The sequence below is a fragment of the Pantherophis guttatus genome, chromosome 3 (assembly GCF_059756535.1).
Source record: "Pantherophis guttatus breed Tessera chromosome 3, ASM5975653v1, whole genome shotgun sequence".
Classification (NCBI taxonomy): domain Eukaryota; kingdom Metazoa; phylum Chordata; class Lepidosauria; order Squamata; family Colubridae; genus Pantherophis; species Pantherophis guttatus.
This window is the reverse complement of record NC_142065.1, coordinates 52,076,493-52,084,826: the sequence shown is the minus strand read 5'-3', so window position 1 is coordinate 52,084,826 and position 8,334 is coordinate 52,076,493.

Sequence of the window (8,334 nt, the reverse complement as noted above, 5' to 3'; positions counted from 1 at the left end):
TCAGATGGAAAAAATATTAGTGACAGTTTTGCATTCACAACACCGATCCTGGTTGAACTGAAAAAGATGGGTAATGTATATTATTCTGACATCCTCTGGAAACAGAGAACAAAAAGATAAAGGTGCTGCAATAATTCAATAAGAGACCGCTCTTCTGCCTATTGTACCTGACTTGGGTAAAAATGGTTAATATATAGTTGCATATATTTCCAGATATTTTTTATTTAAAATAGGTATGTTTGTTATATTTTGCAACTCACATGAATCCACAGTTCATAGTTCGTTCACTCATGGCTTGTTTGTTGGTTTCTTTTTTGTTTGTTTAAGTCCTAAAGACTTCCTAGTTTCCATCCTTGGTCAAAAGAAATTTATATTGATACCATTTCAGGTTTTTCAATGCTGCATAAAGTACAAATCTTGCTATCTAGCATTATTTGCAAAAACCATAGCACGTGTTAAATAAAGGTTGGTTAATTGGTTGTTTTTTCTTGCTTAAGTGGATCACTATAGCTAAGGACAATAAATAAATAAAATAATTACAGAGGAAGCAGCTCTAATCTTGAAATTAGGTTGTCATAACTAGTTGTCTAATTATCATGTCTGTTTTCATTCCGCATATTCACCATATAATTGTGTAGATCCAGACTCAGTTATGAATCTTTGACTCATATGAAATTAATGAGGAATTTAGTGGTAAATCCATAATGAAATTTCAGACAATATCAAATTTGTCAGCTTCCCATAATATGTAGCAACAATTACTTGTGAAATCTGGTGAATACTAATGGGCTGGATCATGACTAGTTTACATGTAAAGTAAACCATTAAAATGAGTGTTATTCATAGTCTGCTTGTACAATATCAATTTATTTTATAGACCCCTTACACATATAAAATAAATAAGCTAGCAGAGCTCGGGATGATTTAAAAAATCAAATTGTACACTAGTTGGAGTGATGAATATGCTCCCAAGTTTTTATTCCAAAATAAGGTCATTAACTAATTGCATTCAAGATAATTCCATTAGAAAATCCTTTCAAATTGAACACACCGTAAAAAATAAAGCAGCATTATTTTAATAGGTTTATTTTGTAGAACACATTCATTTCAGGAGAATGTCAAATCCTCATAATATTTGTCTTTGTCTAAAAATAAGCTTCTCTTGGTCTCCTTCTCCATAATCTATATCAGGGGTGTCAAACTGGTGGCCCATGGGCCAGATGCATCACGCACAGGCCACACCCACCCCAGCTCTGCAAAGGGAAAAAACATCATGAAACGTCACATGATGGCAACGGGACGGCACAAGTTTGACATCTGTGATCTATATAAATTCACCTGATCCATCAATATTGCAGGCAACACTTAATGTAAGACACATGAAGAAATTGGAATCTAGGCTAGAATCAACTAGTTGGATAAACCAGGAACTGGGAAGTCTGTTGTAGTATCTAAAATTTGGTTCATCAATAAGACTGAAAACATATATATTGAACATAGTAGCCAATGTCATAGTCACCACATTTTGGCCATAGGATCAAAAAGAAAGGTGCAAAGGTGCATGAACCCACAGAACTAATTTGAGGCCCAAATATGCAATTTCCAACAACAGAAATAAAATTTAATGGAGAGTTTTTCACCATGCAAAAAAATTAAAAAATGTCCATGCAATATTTATTCTTAGAGCTCATACTATGTTGATATATCCTGAATTGCACAAAGTTTTATACATTAAGGAGTTCTATTCATTCCTCAAATCAGCTGCCATGAATGTGAGAATAGCTCAAAGAAAGTCCCAGATTTCGTGAAGATTACACAACATTTATGTAATGGTTAAAGCACCAGGCTAGAAACCAGGAGACTGTGTGTTCTAGTCCCACTTTAGGCATCAAAACTGGCTAGATGACTTTGGGCCAATCATTCTCTCTTATTGCAATCCACCTCACAGGATTGTTGCTCTGGGGAAAATAAGAAGGAAGGAATATTAGGTATGTTTGCAGCCTTGAGTTACTTATAAAAATAATAAAGGCAGGCTAAAAATATATAAATATAAGTAAATAAATTTATTTTGGGTTGAGCTCCAACTCCATGTGCATATTGTAGATATGAATGGAATAAATTCTACAAACTGTAATCCTCTTTATAATTCACTCCCCTCCCTCAAAACACATTTCAAACAGCCAGATGGTTAAGATGTTTTAATGTGTGTGCTGTTAGGAATTTCTGTATTTTTCCTGTATTTGCCAACATAGTGTTTTTGCTATAAATTTGAATTGCTTTATGACTTTGATGAAGCCTGAAACATGAAGCTGCATTTTGTAATGAGAGACAGGATTGTTGTTCTTTTTCTCTTTCTGGCTTTGCTTATGTTTGTATTAAGTTCTAGTGAGCATAAAAGTCAGAATGCAGATAAATGGCTGAGGAGACACAGAGTCTGCAGAACTGCCAATAAGGATACAGCCAGGGTCATAAAACACACAAGACATTGGGAGGGGACCGAGTGGGGACTGTGATATGACCTCTATCACAGTTCTCCAACCCCAACTATGCAATCTAGCAAACCAGAGCAGACCCATGGCAATACTAAGGTATTTGATGGCCACCCTGGATTCTCCATCCTGACCAAAGACAGATCTGCTCTTTTGGCTTGTCCCATCTCCAGAATAGGCCACCCACCATTTGCTGACTGCTAGAATGGAGGTCACCCTCCACTGACTCCCAGCCTACTGCAAATGGAGTCTCTGTTGCTCCACTTCAAAACTGCTGTTTTCCATCTTAAAACATCTTAAAAGATTTTAAACCTTCTAAGTGGATGGTTTATAGTTGCTACAATGCCTAGCACATCCTTTCCTCTCACGGCCAGTCACTGTCCTCTGCAACCATTTTATCCTGGATTGATGATCTGTTATGTTCTCTACTAGTCAGCAGCTGGGGTTTTTTTTTTAATCTTGCAGTTCATCCAGCAATGGCCTGTTAAGTAAATAAACTTTCTTTGCCACAAGTTTTCCTGTCTGCTCTAGAAGGTCCTTGCTCCATTCAACCCTTACACCTCCCAGTGGGCATCATTTTTGCCCAGATGTGGTGAAGCATATTCTTACATTCCCGCCACCACCCCCCAGTCCTCCAACAGTGCTGCAAGACACTTCCCTTGCCATTTTTCGTTATCTAAATTTTTTTAAGTTGCAGTGAGGGAAGGCACTTTAGAATGAAGCTACACAATTCCAAAGAATGCTCTTTTTGCATCTGTGAAATTCAACTTGATGCAAAAATTTCTACAGCAGAAATAGGTACAAAGGAACAATCTGTTCCTTGTTTGATCCTTGTGGCATCAGAGCAACAATGAGACAATTAAAAGGGGGGGGAAGAGAAATGGTCTACGTTAGCATCAGAGAATGTGGGAAAGCAATCTGAAGGCGTCTGTGTGCGCAAACATCTGGGAAAGCAAAAAAACACCACCACCAAAGTGAAGAAGGTACAATCCCAAAAGGATTAAAAAGATTGTGCTGCGGCAACCCCAGTCTGGAGGACTGAACACCAAGCCAGTCAAACTGTGAAACTCCTGCAATCGGTCAACTTGTCCCAGGGTGGTGATAGTGGTGTATGAATGGGTTTTAGCGATGGTGATCTCTTCCCTGACTGAGGGGCTTGACCTTTTGTTACCTCTTAAAGAGGTTTGCTCCCAGCTCAAGAAGCCGTCAGTGGATCCCACTATACTGGACAATTTTTATCTATTATCTAACATTTGTTTTCTGGGGAAGATAGTGGAGAAGGTGGTTGCACAGAAACTTCAGAGGAACTTGGATGAAGTGGATTTTCCAGATCCCTTTCAGTCAGGATTCAGTCCTGGGTATGGGATGGAAACAGCATTGGTCATGCTTTTAAATGAGCTCTGATGAGGGTGGAATGAATTTTATGCCTCCACCCTTGTCCTACTTGATCTCTCTGGTGCTTTCAATACCATTGACCATAGTATCCTTCTGGATTGGTTCAAGGGACTGGGAATGGGTGACGCTGTGTTTCCTAGTTCACCTCCTTTCTCCAGGGTCAATTCCAGTCAGTGGTGATTGGGGAGAAGTGATCCCACCCCTGGCCTGTACAATGTGGGTGCCACAGGGTTCAACATCTACATGAGACTGCTGGGTGAGATCATCCATCACTATGGAATGAGGATATGATGATAAATCAATTATACATCTCTGTGAAAGCCTGATGGGGAACAATAGGCATTAGTTGAACCCTAGCAAAGTTCAATGGTTTTGAGTTTTGAGGCCTGTCAGTTCTACGACTTTGCCATCTTGAATGCTCAGGTTGTACAGGCCCTGACAGCCCCAGAATGCAATCCTTCTGATTCAAAGAGCAAGTGGCTGTCATGGCTAAGGGGGCATTTGCATACCTTCATGTTGTGTGCCAGTTATGCCATTCCTTAATTGTGAAGCTTTATTCACAAATTACTCATGCCTCAGTCACCTCCCAATTGAATTATTCTAAGATGCTCTACTTTCAAGTTTGCTTCCGGATCTACTTCAATGTAATGCCTTTCTCCTTTAAAGTCCTTTGTGGCATGGGACCAAGTTATATGAGAGACCACCTTACCCAATTACGTTTGTCAGTACTGAAATGATTTCAGTTGGCTGCACTGGTGTAATCTAACCTCACAAATTCTTATCAGTGTTGAGACTTCATCAGGAGGGGTTTAAACTGTCCACCATCCTTATATCCAGTCCTCCTTTCATCCCTTACCTCAAACCTTGAAAAACATGTCCCAATGTCAAACTGTGGTTTAATGCACTATATATAGCTTGCTTGTTAAGCTGCTTTCTCTACGTAAGCTTCAAACTACAGATTTATATGGAGTTTTATATTTTTAAAAGGAAATCTGGCTTATTAAACACAATTCAAATTTCTAATCTGACACTTCAAGGAAACAGGCCTAGCAGCAATAATCGCTTACTGCGGGGAGAGAATCCACTTTACAATCTATTCCCAAAGACTTTCTGGACCAGCCACATCTTAGGACTTTTTCCTGAGCGCAGACCATGTCCATTAAGGCATCTAAACAAACATGTGAAAAGTCCCATATGTTCCTCTTCCTGTAAGAATCTTGAATCTTTCTTTGCTTCACTAATGTTTGTTTTGCAATTCTCCCATACGAAAGTTTCAACATGGGGATAATGTTAACAATCCAATTCCCTTCCAATTTCACCCTGGTTTATTAAAATAGATTTGTTTTTAAAATCTCATATTTAAATGTAGTGAAGGCATGCCATTGTGTTGTGAATTAAGATTGCCATTCGTTTTCAGTAGAGTGCAGGACATTTTCATTTATTGCTGATTAGATTCAATTATCATTTATTGAATACAGCACAATTGGTTACATTTAGCTCACATACTAACCCATAAACTGTTATTTACAAAACTGTCAATAGCTGGCTTTATTTACCTAACTTACTAAGCCAAACCAAACGATACTAATTCAGGCACCAAGTGGGCACTATCAATCCAACAGTATCAATATACAGTGCACTGTATCAATGCATCACCAGTGTACCAGGGAAACCAATAAGATACCTTCTAATAACCTGGACCACAATCCTCCATCAATACTTCTATAGTACACCTGTAACAAATTTCCCAGAAGCATCTTCATTTCACCAAGTTTCCTACGAGCCTCCAGGATTCTGAATTAGCTTGATTTACTATTCTATGTTTGGTGTATTTATTTGGACATGGATAAAGTTAACTTTGTGAATGTATTGTACTGTACTAATAGGCCAGTAATGAAAAGTGGTTGGGAACTATTATTTGTAGTTACCAATTACAGAATGACATTTTTCCACCCACAGACAGGAAAATTGATCCTTTATAGGGCCTGTAAATAAATCTAAAAATGAATGCATAAAGAATTTATCTCTCATTATTAAGTGCTTTAACCCTGAACGTATGATCTGTCTGACTGACTACAATACACTTGTTACATCTGCAGAAGATATAGTTATACAACAGCGGCATGTGCTTTAAGTTTTGACAAAATGCAGTCTAAGATCCAAGATGACAGACTTTCAATGAGGCCCTTATTCCTGTGCATAAAAACATATTAGGAACATATGAATGAATTACTGCTCAGAGCAGTAATGCAATAATTTCAGAATATCCCAGAAAATGACAACTCAAACCAGGTATTTTAAAAGAGTGCCAAGAACCACAGTAGGCAGCTGTGGCCTCATCCATGTGCATGGCAATTTTATCCAATGTTGTCACGACTCTTCTGTATAGTTTTAGATTAACATGGTCAAGTGATAAAAAATAAATTCACTTGCCTAAAAGATGAACTATTCTTTGAACTCTGCTGTAAATATTGTTCCATGTAAAAATTGCCCACATAAATCTATAAAACAGATCTTACTGAAGTATCAAAATTGCAGTGTTTCTACACGATGTAGAAGCATGAAATGTAATACAGGCGTAGTTCTACACACCCTACTCATTAGAAAAATCTGAAAGTTAACCTTCCCATCTCTTTCAATGAGGGCATATCCCAAATATCGTCATTAGATTGCTTCCAAATAAATGAGATAGAATTTGATGCACAAATGGCTCACAGTATTCTGGTTACCAAAACAGAGTGTCTCTAGAAAAGTGTGGAAAGAGTAAACAATAGTTGCTTTATCTCTCCATGAAATTTTCTCAAGTCCTACACAAATTTTATCTGAAACTCTGAAAGCAGGACATTTCATACTGAACTATACTTCCAATTAGGATCAGCATTTTAGTATTATACGTAGTGACTGATGTTCAACTATTTCTTCAGATTTGGAAGGAGGCAGGGAGCAAGGCAGAACTTAATCCTCATTGATTAGAAAGTGAATGCACTCTGATGTTTCCATGTACTTAGTCTTACCCATTTTAGTGTTGCTTACAAAATATATTAGTCCATCTTCATAAAATGAATTTAATCGTGTGTGCTGATAATTCAGGTTACAATGAAGTTCACTTGTTCCACGTGGGAGAAGGTTGTGCAATATTCATGTATGCTCAATTCATATCTAGTGATAATAATGCATAACTTTTGTGTTTAGATTAGCGTAACCACTATCACATGAGATCAATTTGATGATTAGATATCTTAGTTGGAACTAAATGTAATAATGTACTCTCTTGCCTTCGTGGCACACCAACAAAAGGATACACTATTGTCCTAGAGTTTGCATTGAATCCTCATAGTTTCTCAGGTACAGCTCAATGTGACTTTAAATTTGTAAAGACTTATAAAATTAGGGCCTTGTTTTTTTTAAAAAATCACTCAGTACTCAGTTCACTTACTCATTTCAGTAGCATTTGAAAACATTATATTTTATATTTTAAAATTTGCTGGGAGTCCAATGTTTCCCTGAAAATAAGACCCTGTCTTATTTTCTTTTGGGCCCAGAAATAAGCACTGGAGCTTATTTTCAGGGGTGGCTTAAATTTTTTGAGTGCCACCACCATGAGATGGGGGGGTGGAGCTGCCCAACGTGCACACTGGCTTACCTCAGGGCCCCCATGGCGCCATGCCCCGACAACTGCCTGACAGTGGCAACACCAACAGCAGGAGCCCATGTGGCTGCCAGCTCACTTCCGGCACTGGCACAGCACCAGTGACACAGCCAGAGAAAACACTCCCATTCCCAAGCACCCCATAAGCACCCAAAGACTTTTCGCCCCGACGGAAAATGAGGAAGACTCAAACCTTTATCTGCTTGCAAATGGGACACTTTGAAACAGAGCAATTAGCTGCATTTCAAAGCGTCCCATTTGCAAGCAGACAAAGCTTCATCTCCCTGTGGGCAAAAAGTACACGGCAGAGGCATGGAGGGGAGGCAGGCAATCTCAACACTCCGCCCACTCCCTCTCAGTCTCTCAGCTTGACCGCAGTTGTGAAGGCGTCCTCCCCCTCCCAGGCCTCTGCCTCTGCCTGCTGTTGGTGCCGCCACACAAACCTTCTGCAAGCCTCCTGTGAGCCAGGCAGCACAGCACATCTCCCCCTGCTTCTACACTCTGACGTACAGCTATCTGTGCTGCACCAAGGAGCTGGCAGGCCACGCCCATCCCCTGGGCTTATTTTTGGGGTAGGGCTTACATTAGGCCCATCCCAAAAAATCAGGCTAGGGCTTGTTTTCAGGGTGGGTCTTATTTTCAGGGAAACACGGTATTAATACCTTATACTGTATATTTCAAGAGGTGAATAAAATAAATAGCTCAGTTGATGCTTATTGATTTCTTCTCATCACCTCTAATTCTTGCATTAAAATATCAAGTGATGTCAAGATGGATGTTATCTGCCTTCTATTTCCAAAA